Consider the following 10,279-nt stretch of genomic DNA (forward strand, 5'->3'; position numbering starts at 1 on the left):
AGTAAAGAAGGTTTTTCCTGAAATCCTTAATTGGATTTTTTGGCAATTACCTTGCTTTTAAGGCCCCTTGTTTTCGACTCCCCCGGATGTGGAAACATTTTTACATTTGCCTTGTTGAATCCCTTCATAATTTTAAAGATCTGTCTTTTTCTCCCCCCCGTTAAGTGCTTTGGCTTGAGTTTATAATCTTTCCTGACAGCTGTAACTTTTCATTTCTGGGATCAGCCTTATAATATCAATGCACAATACTCTGCTCCAACCAAGCCATATAAATGCAAGTTGTTATTTCATACGTTTCGACATAACTTCACTGTTTTTGAATTCAGTTGTTCCGGAAATGAAATAGAGAAAAAAATGACAGAAATATTCAGGTAAGGCAGCATATGCGGACAGAGAAACTGAGCTAATGTTTCAAGTTGATGGCATTTTCAGTTTTTATTTGTGATTTCTAACATCCATGGTGTATTTATGTTCCTCTAAGAATGAGCCTAGAGCTTTGTTTGCATGCTCTATAGCTTTGTTAGCCTACAGTGTAACTTCTGATTTTGTATAACTATATGCCTGGGTCTCTTTGTACCTCTACCCCATTCAGACCTTTTTCTTCAAGGAGTAGGTGGCCTCTTTATTCATTCCTAAAATTCACCACCTCATACGTTGCTACACATTTATGGTGTTGGCTGAGAAGGTAAAAGGGTCAGTCTATCCATTTTATTTTCATCTGCTAAACTATTTCTCATTGCAGTTTACGTTGTAGAAGATCGCAGAAGGGATGACACTGGGGATACATGCTTGACAGCATGCTGGACTGCCCTCTGCTGCTGTTGCCTTTGGGATATGTTGACCTAAAGCCCCACAACTACATGGAAATTCCCCACGTACCAGACTTCCTTGCTGCTCGACCTTCAAATCGAAGCTCGAATACAACTTGCTATTTTTTTTTCTCAAAAGATGCCTGTTAAAAATTTCTGTTTGTTGGTCACATAATGCCACTAGCTTAATAATTAAATAACTGGATGGCAAGTTCTGTCAGTGTGGTGTAATGTCTTCTGATGGTCTGCCCAGATAAAGAGTAAATCTTAATTTATGCAGATAATCTTTTTTAAACCAGCTAAAAGCTCCAAAGGATTCACTTTGATACTTATGAAAATAGGTGCGACTCCGCTTCTGTTTCTGACTACTATACTATGTTAAATGAGTCCTAATATTTCTTGTAGAGCTTCAATTGCTAGAAATGGAGAAAGTAAAGTTAAAAATTGCTGTTTTAGTTTATTATACTTTTGGAACTGTATATTCCATATTAAAGAGAACTTTTCAATTACTACTTATTGAATAAAGTGAATTTATGCATCAGTGCTGTGAATGTCCTTTGCCAGTTAAGCAACTCCAGAATGAGCACGGAAGGTTGAAGAACCTGGGAAATTGGAATAGGAGTAGACCATTCAGCTCTTCAAGCTTCTCCTACCATTTGGTATGCCTCTCAATACTGTTAAGCACTATCGTCATATGCTTTGATCCCCTAAATATCCAAAAATCTAGCAATCTCTATCTTGAATATACTCAAAAGATTGACCGCTTTTTAGGTTAGAGAATTCCAATAATGCACAACCATTTGAATGAAGAAATATTTTCCCATTGCAGTCCTAAATGACCAATTCCTAATTCTGAGACCATTACCCTCGAGGGGGGGACCCTAATTCTGAAACCATAACTCTGAGGCCAAGAGCCGACAGGGAATGCATCCCTGCTGACTCCAGCAGGCCCGATGCCATTTCACGCTCTCCGGGTATTGATTGGCAGAAGGTGGGACTTTCATCCATCACTGGGCGGAAGTCACGCTATTGAGAGCAGTTGGCCAATCATATTGACCGGCAGCTCTCCAGTCATACCAGGAACAGTTCTGCAGTCAACTGAAGAGCTACCTGGAAGTAAGTGCTGGAAATCGGAGAAACGGTAAACGATGGGGAGATTGGGGTCTAACGGGGTTAGGGGTGGGAGATCTGTGGGTCACCAGGCCCTAATGGAAGGGGGCTTCTGATGGCGTCCCCTTCCCACCCCAGATCGAACTTTGTTCAATTTAGAGTCTCACTCTCTTCCTCTCCACCCCCCCCCCCCCCCCCCCTACCAAACAACCTACCCCACCTCAGAATCTGCGGGGGTTGGTGGGGGGAGCACAACATTTTGGCCTTCGTTCCAAACAGGGGTACCATCCTCTCAGCTTCTACCTCTATCAAGCTCCATAAGTATGATGAATGTACAAATTTTAGATATATTGTAATATATGTAGTTGGTGCTGTAAGGATTAAAGCCTGGGTTAGTATGTGACTGCTGCAGTCATGTTTTTAAAAATCCTGATTTGAAAGGCAGCAGGCTTTTTGAAGACATAGGTGCAATTAAAGCATTGTAAAAGTTGGGATGATGGAATCTTGTATAAAGAGAGCTCCTCGGGAGTAGATAATTAGAGACATTTTGTTTTGCTTAGTAAAATGATGTAGCTAATGAGAAGAGCCAGGGGCTGAAGCAGTCGGGTGTTGAGTTTTCAGTTTTGAAATTGAGTTTAGATCCGTCTGAACAGACCAGTTTCTGGAGAAAATTAGTTTTGATCTGTCTATGAACAGACTAGCTGCTTCTGTCAAAGCAGTTTCGTTAAAAAGATTTTGCCTGTGAACAGAACATTGGTTTTCGAAAAGGCTGGCAGATGAAACAGTAGTTTGACGCAAGCAAGAATCAGCAAGCTGCTTCCTGGAGGATCACTCTCTCAAAATAGTTTATCCAAGACATCAAGTATTATTGGGTTAGTTAACTACATTTAAAGGTGGATTTTGAACTGAGATGGGGTTTGCTTGAGTGGAGATAAAAGATAGCAGTTGGGAATTAGTATTTCATTGTCATTATTCAGCTTTGTTTAACTGGTAATTGTAAGCTGTTGCCTTTATGATAAAGTTAGTAATACTGTGTTGGTAATAAAGTTTGCTTTAACATACCATATCCCTTTTTGTGTGTGGAATCACTCCTGGAGCAAAGTGTATTTTCCTGAGTTTTCCAAATTACATAAAATATTGAGGTTTCTGTCTGCGATCTGAACAACTGTTGGGATCTGGTCCAGCATCATTATAATAAGAAATCTGTTTCAATGAAATCATCTTCCAATCTTCTAAACTGTAGGAAAAAACAGGGCTGCTCTAGCTGATTATCCTGTGAGGAGACATTTAAGTAGTGAACTTTTGTTACATATCTCAAAGGCAAATATGTCCTTGGGTGGGAAACCAGAACAGTATGCAGAACTTCCAATTATGGTTTTACTAAGGCCCTATATAATAGTGGTAAATCTTCACTCCAGTAATCCAATCTCATTATGATGCAGACGAACAAACATACTATTTGTCTTCTTAATTGCTTGCTGAACCTAACTTTGATTTATATGTAGAGGAACCAGGTCCCTCGGGAAACCAACATTTTCCCTGGGAGGGATTCTCCGTCCTGCTGCACCCCAATCCTAGGAGTACTAATTTTGTGCAATAATATCTTGCGTGGCACCTTCCTAAATGTTTTTTATTGCACACTGCATCATAGGCTACTGGTCACAGCCACAAAATCATGGAATCCCTACAGTGCAGAAGGAGGCCATTCGGCCCATCTTGTCTGCACCAACCCTCTGAAAGAGTACCTCACCAAGGCACCCCCCCCCCCCTCCCCCAAGCCCATCCCTGTAACCCCACCTAACCTTTAGCCACTTAAGGGGCAATTTAGCTGAGCCAATCCACCTAACCTGCATCTTTGGACTTGGGAGAAAACTGGAGCATTCGGAGGAACTCTGCGCAGACATGGGGAGAATGTACAAAGTCCACACAGACAGTGACCCAATCTAACCTGGGTCCCTGGTGCTGTGAGGCAGCAATGCTAACCATTGTGCCACCATGCTGCCCAGTTTTACCAAACACTATTCTCCTTTTGTAAATCTGGATTGACCTTTGTCAGTCATGACTTTCCACTTGTCCTGATATCCCATCCTTCATCAATTCTAGCAATTTTCCCTACTGTCGATGGCAGGCTAAATAACTTTTAATTCCCTGTTATTTCTCCTTTTTTTTGAATAGTGAGGATAACCTTTATAACATTGGGGCCATTTAGCATAGAGATCATTCTGAACCTGAGCACAAAACATGAATTTCAATAAACCTGAAAATAGGTGTAATTAATTCATACCCATTGCTTGAAAGTGTGTAACCAGCACAAAGCATGCTGTTGAGTGGCTGCTTGGCTGAGTAGTGTGTGCAAAATCATGAGACCAGCATATGTTCAGTTCATGTATGTTGTTTTGGCTGAAGTAGGTGCTGGAAGTCATTGTAAAAATGTTCTTGCATAGATACATAGGAGATAGGAGCAGGAGGAGGCCTTTTGGCCCTTCGACCTTGCTCCGCCATTCATCACGATCTTGGTTGATCATCCAACTCAATAGCCTAATCCTGCTTTCTCCCCATAGCCTTTGATCCCATTCTCCCCAAGTGCTATATCTAGCCGCCTCTTGAATATTCTTGACCTGGTAAAGTCACAAGAATTACACAAAATGGCAGTGAGTGGCTTTCAGGATTTTCTGATACTGCACTGGTGGCCTTGGTACAGGAAATGGAGAGTAGGAGGTATGCCATGAGTGCCAGGAGGCCCTGAAGACAAGCTTCAAGGAGGCAGCAAGACCAGATAGCAATGCTTCGTAAATCCCAGGGATCTAGCCTTGAGAACCTAGACACAGTATCGCAAGGAGGTCAATGTCCTGAATAAAAGTGACCAAGGTCAGTGAATCATAGAATCAACAGTGTAGACAGAGGCCATTCGGCCCATCATATCTGCAGCGGCCCTTGGAAAGAGCACCCTACCTAAACCCACCCCCACGCTCTCCCTGTAACCCCACCTATCTTTTTTTAGGCATACTAAGGGCAATTTAGCATAGCCAATCTCACTAACCTGCCTATCCTTGGACTGTGGGAGGAAACCCAGACAGACATGGGGAGAAAGTGCAAACTCCACACACAGCCGGGAAGCTGGAGCTGTGAGGCAGCAGTGCTAACCACTGTGCCACCATGATACTATATCCCGCCAGACCACTTCACTAACTTCAGACAGTACTTAATGTACCACAACCCCACCACTCACCTACAAACAATCTCTATCAATTACAGCTCAAATGTAGCACTTACAACTTAATCTCGACCTTAATAGTTAGCATTGCTGCAAGCATCATAACCACATCTCTAAACTTGTACATGCTGCAAACTATTCAGCTATTATAGGTAGGTGCCAGTTTGACGCCAAATCGGGATGCTCTGGCACCCTGAAAATGGCGTAAATGTGTCGCTTGCCACGCACTTTACGTACAGTAGGCATATCTTAGCGGGCCTGACACCCTATTCTCTGGGGCCTCCGAGATTCACCACGTCCGATGGACTGAGTTCCCGACAGCGTGGTTCACTTGTGGTTTTAAAAATTGTAAACCTGGCGTCTTGGCTGCTGAGCAAGAGAGAGGAGGTAGGTCACGGAGTGGAGTGACTGCGGGCGGCCGGCCCGGACATTGGCCGAGCAGCCTGGCGAGCCCCCCCCCCCCCCCCAGGGCTGGGGTGGTGCCCAGGTACCGACTGCCATTATGGCGGCCACCTTGCTGTGCACCCACTGACCACCTGCCTCGGCCCCTGGTACTACAGAGTGACACTGGACATATGGGTGTGTCAACCCCCACACCCCATCTCTCCACCGCCCCCCCCCATCTCCCACCCCTCCCCACCATAACACTCCCCACCCCTGGCCCCAAACACACCGCCCAACCGGCCGCCATTCATTGGGGGCCCACCCAGGGCCACACCCACGGCAGCCTCCGGTGAGGACAGTGGCAGCCAATGGTACCCCTGGCAGCAGGGATGGGCATTAGGACCGGGGGCACCGATGGGGTAGAGGTGAGGGGGTGGGGACAGGACATGCGGGGGTGGAGCCTGCTCTGTCAACCGGGGCCACCATGTGGCCCATGGAACCCAGTTGGGCACAGGGGTATGCGACATGCTAACATATTTCATCCCCTGCAGACAATGGCGTTTGGCATTTAACCAGCAATGGTGGCGGCCCTGGTAATGGTCACAGTTCTGCGGAGCTGCAGCGGAGCGGCCAGCAGCAGAACGGGCTGCAGAGGGGCAGGTGGCAACCGCACAGGCTGGAGGGCCGGCCGCCCAACAGGCCGAGGAGGAGAAAGTGCCAAGGAGACACCGCACAAGGCCTCGTGTGTACCGGCAGTGCCTGTCATTCAAGGACCTGCCGGACCAGACATAAGATCATAAGACCATAAGACATAGGAGCGAAAGTAAGGCCATTCGGCCCATTGAGTCCACTCCACCATTCGATCATGGCTGATTTCAACTCCATTTACCCGCTCTCTCTCCATAGCCCTTAATTCCTCGAGAAATCAAGAATTTATCAACTTCTGTCTTAAAGACACTCAACGTCCTGGCCTCCACCGCCTTCTGTGGCAATGAATCCCACAGACCCACCACTCTCTGGCTGAAGACATTTCTCCTCATCTCTGTTCTAAAGTGACTCCCTTTTATTCTAAGGCTGTGCCCCCGGGTCCTAGTCTCCCCTGCTAATGGAAACAACTTCCCTACGTCCACCCTATCTAAGCCATTCATTATCTTGTAAGTTTCTATTAGATCTCCCCTCAACCTCCTAAACTCCAATGAATATAATCCCAGGATCCTCAGACGATCCATGCCATTGGAGACTCTGGCTGAGCAGAGAGACAGTGCAACACATCTAGCAGATGATGGCACACCTGGTACTGAAGGGGTATGGGGGAGGACACCTGCCCCCCCAATAACCATCAACGTGACGGTCACCCTGAATTTCTATGGAACGGGGTCCTTCCAGTCACCAAGTGGGAACCTGTACGGGATCTCACAGACCTCGGCGCACAGGTGCATCCACAGCATTACGGAGGCCCTATATGCCCAGTACACAAACCGGAAGGGGTACCACTCAATGAACATCCAGGTGGTCTGTGACCATCAGCTGTGCATCGCGCACCTCTGCACCTGATAACCGGGCAGTGTGCACAACGCCTTCGTCCTGGCACACTCGGCAATCCCCGACATGTTCGAGGGGCAACCCCCCCACCGGCTGAGGAGTTGGCTCCTGTGTGACGGGTTACCCACTGCAGTAGTGGCTGATGATACCTATCCAGAGGCCACAGACCGACCCGAACACCCGCTACAACGACACCCATACAGCGACCAGGAATGTGATCGAGCAATGCTTCGGCCTCCTGAAGATACAGTTCAAGTGCCTGGATGGGCCCTCCAGTATGATGCTGAGAGGGTCGCCTGCAGCATGGCGATCTACTGCATCCGTCACATCGCGCAGCGGAGGGGCGATGTGCTAAAGGAGGAGAATGAGGAGGAAGGGCAGGCCTCATCCGACGAGGAGGATGCGAGGGAGGGGATGAGAAGGACATGGGGCCCAGGTAGGCAGGGGAGGCTGCACGACGTGTGCGCCAGGGCCAGCGCGCATGGGACGCTCTGATCGCCTCCAGGTTCACCAAATAGGAGGGAGAGGGTGGAGGAGGGGTGCTGGCCAGGGGCACGGACAACACATCCCAGACCCACACCCCCTCACCTCCCATACCACCAAACCGCTCGCTTGTACACCCCTCCATTATACATACTTGCGGCGCTACAAGCTGGGGGCCACGGGTTGGCAGGAACAGTGGGTCTGGTCCATGGGATGGAGGATGATGACAACCCGCTCTGCGATGAGCTTTGGTGCTCCACATCGTATGTCAACGCATGCCCATGGTAGCACCTTCCATCTGGGTGATCCCTGCATGCGAGCTGGTCAGTTCATCACATGGTCCCATCGAATCCCTGGGGTGGGGGTGCTGGGAACGGTCAGGGTGCGGGGGAGGGAGGGTGGAGAGCACGGTCCTTCCACATTGCGAGCACCGAGGCAGGTTTGAACGGTGATAACAGGTGTTTAATATGCAGAGGTACATACAGTCTGTACCCTAGCCCCTATAACTAAACTTTGCCCTGCACCCATGCCGACTTAACTGGTAACCAACTTTCTGGCCGATTGGGCCCTAACGCTACGCCTAGATGGTTCCCCAGACAGTACAACAGGAGTGGAGGCGACCTGGGCAGCACAGTAGTTAGCACAGCTGCCTCACGGCGCTGAGGTCCCAGGTTCGATCCCGGCCCTGGGTCTCTGTCCGTGTGGAGTTTGCACATTCTCCTCGTGCTTGCGTGGGTTTCGCCCCCACAACCCAAAGATGTGCAGGGTAGGTGAATTGGCCATGCTAAAATTGCCCCTTAATTGGAAAAAATGAATTGGGTACTCTAAATTTAAAAAATAAAAGGAGTGGAGGCAGCCTGCTGTGACTCCTGCCCTGTGACAAGGGTCCCCGTTGCCACGCATCTCCTGGGGCGACCAGGCCTGGATGGGCCCTGATGCTGCTCGGGTGTCCCGGGTGGTGTGGTGCTGCTCTAGTTCTGCCCGCTGTCGACCAGATGCACCAGGGACAGGAGGGGGGAGTCCGAGGTGCTGCGGTGTTCTGGCACCTCCCCTGCGGGAGTCACCGGCACAGGCCCCATCATCTCCTCCTCCCTCGGGGTGCCCGATGGCCCCTGGGCTACTGCATGAGGCGGGGTGTGACCGGATCCATTCTCTGAGGCTCCCCATCACCTGGAGCTGCCAGTCCTGGAGGCCCGCTCTGGTCTCGACCAGGGTCTGCATGCTCACGGCCATGGAGCACAGCGAGTGGACCATCTCCGCCAGGGACTGCACCACATCATGCTGTGACTGTGCCATCACCCTGTGGGTCTGTGCCACATCAGCTAATGACTGATCCATCTCACTCTATGTATGTACCACGTCGGCCTACGCCTGGGCAATGTCACCGACCTTCCCAGCCATAGCCTGCTGTGACTGGGCCACACTCAGGAGTGCCGCTGCAATGTCCAGGTGGCTCTGGCACATGACTGCCTGTGAGAGGGCAGCCCTGTCCTGGGCCTCTGCCACTGTCTGTACAGAATGCCCCAGGCCTTGGACATGCTGCTCCATAGCTGAAACCATCGCTCCCCCAATGCCTCCACCACAGTTGCCACCCATGCAGTGTTTGCCTGGGTGGCAAGAATGGCCGGCATCACTCCCTGCCCTGCATGCGGATGGACTCCTCCACCTGAACCTGCCGCCTTCATCCCCTCTTGTAGTCCCTGGCTCTCTGACTGCATCTGCACCGTAGCAGGGGCTGGACGTTCCAGAAACCCGGGACCCGTGCGGACAGCAGCTGTTTCCTGGGTCCGGTCTGCCCTCCGACCATCCGGCCCCTCGGATGCTCCTACCTCCACCTGCTGTACTGGATGAAAGGTGTGGTGCAGGGATGAGGGGGGTGAGGGGATGTGGGACGAGGGGGGTGGGGGATCATGACACAGGTGTTGTGGGCAACCACAACTCAGCAGGGTCTCTCTTGCTCGCCCATGATTTCACTCCACCCCGGCGACATCCCTTTCCTCTGGTCCACCGGCCACGTTCAGGGCCCTCTGCTTGGGCATGGTGAGGGGCCTCTGTTCTGCTGGTTCACGTCCGGTTTTCTCCCGCTCCCGGCGATTGTGTGCGGCCTTCTCCTGGAGGGGGAAACACATACAATGATACCATTAGACGGTCCGACACATGTAGCACAGGGGTTGGGTAGATGGTGGCCTCAGTGGCCAGGGTAACCGGCCATGGCAGATGGCATGGGTCTGGCATGTGGGGCAGGGTGGAGGTTCAGCCGTCTCCCGGCGGGGAGGGGCCAGGTCACGGGTGTGGGGGAACGGGGTTAGTGCCAGGGGCATGGAGCAGCCAACTTACCCTGGCCGCCCTGAGAAGGTCGTGGAGTTTCTTGTGGCACTGCGTGCCAGTCTGGTTGACATTGCCCACGGCGCTGGCCGCCTCTGCTACCTGTGCCCATGCACGGTGAATGGCGGCACCTGGCGACCTTCCTCCCGGGCCGGGGGACAGGGTCATCCTTCTCATCCATGGCTTCCAGGAGGGTCTCCAGCTCAGTGTCCCTCAACCGTGGCGTTGCTCTCCTTCCAGCCATCTTATTGACAGGGATGGTGTGTGGGGGGAAGGATCGTTTAAGTGCAGTTGCGGCGTGTGAGCCTCATGAGTGTCAATCACGGACCTGACGAATCCGGCGTCATTTTTCGTGGAATTGATGGCATTCCACATGGCGACGGTGCTAACCAATTTAAAGTAGCTGAATCGG

General features: G+C 50.4%; 1 long non-coding RNA gene across 1 annotated transcript in view; it reads left to right on the forward strand.

Moving 5' to 3' along the window:
• Positions 1-2,985, forward strand: part of LOC140426944 (uncharacterized) — a 31,196-nt gene extending 28,211 nt beyond the window's left edge. Inside the window, exon 2 of the long non-coding RNA XR_011948352.1 lies at positions 743-2,985. This is a non-coding gene — a long non-coding RNA (uncharacterized lncRNA). The remainder of the gene's footprint in view (positions 1-742) is intronic.
• Positions 2,986-10,279: the final 7,294 nt, after the last annotated feature.

The sequence above is a fragment of the Scyliorhinus torazame genome, chromosome 7 (genome assembly GCF_047496885.1).
Source record: "Scyliorhinus torazame isolate Kashiwa2021f chromosome 7, sScyTor2.1, whole genome shotgun sequence".
Taxonomy (NCBI): domain Eukaryota; kingdom Metazoa; phylum Chordata; class Chondrichthyes; order Carcharhiniformes; family Scyliorhinidae; genus Scyliorhinus; species Scyliorhinus torazame.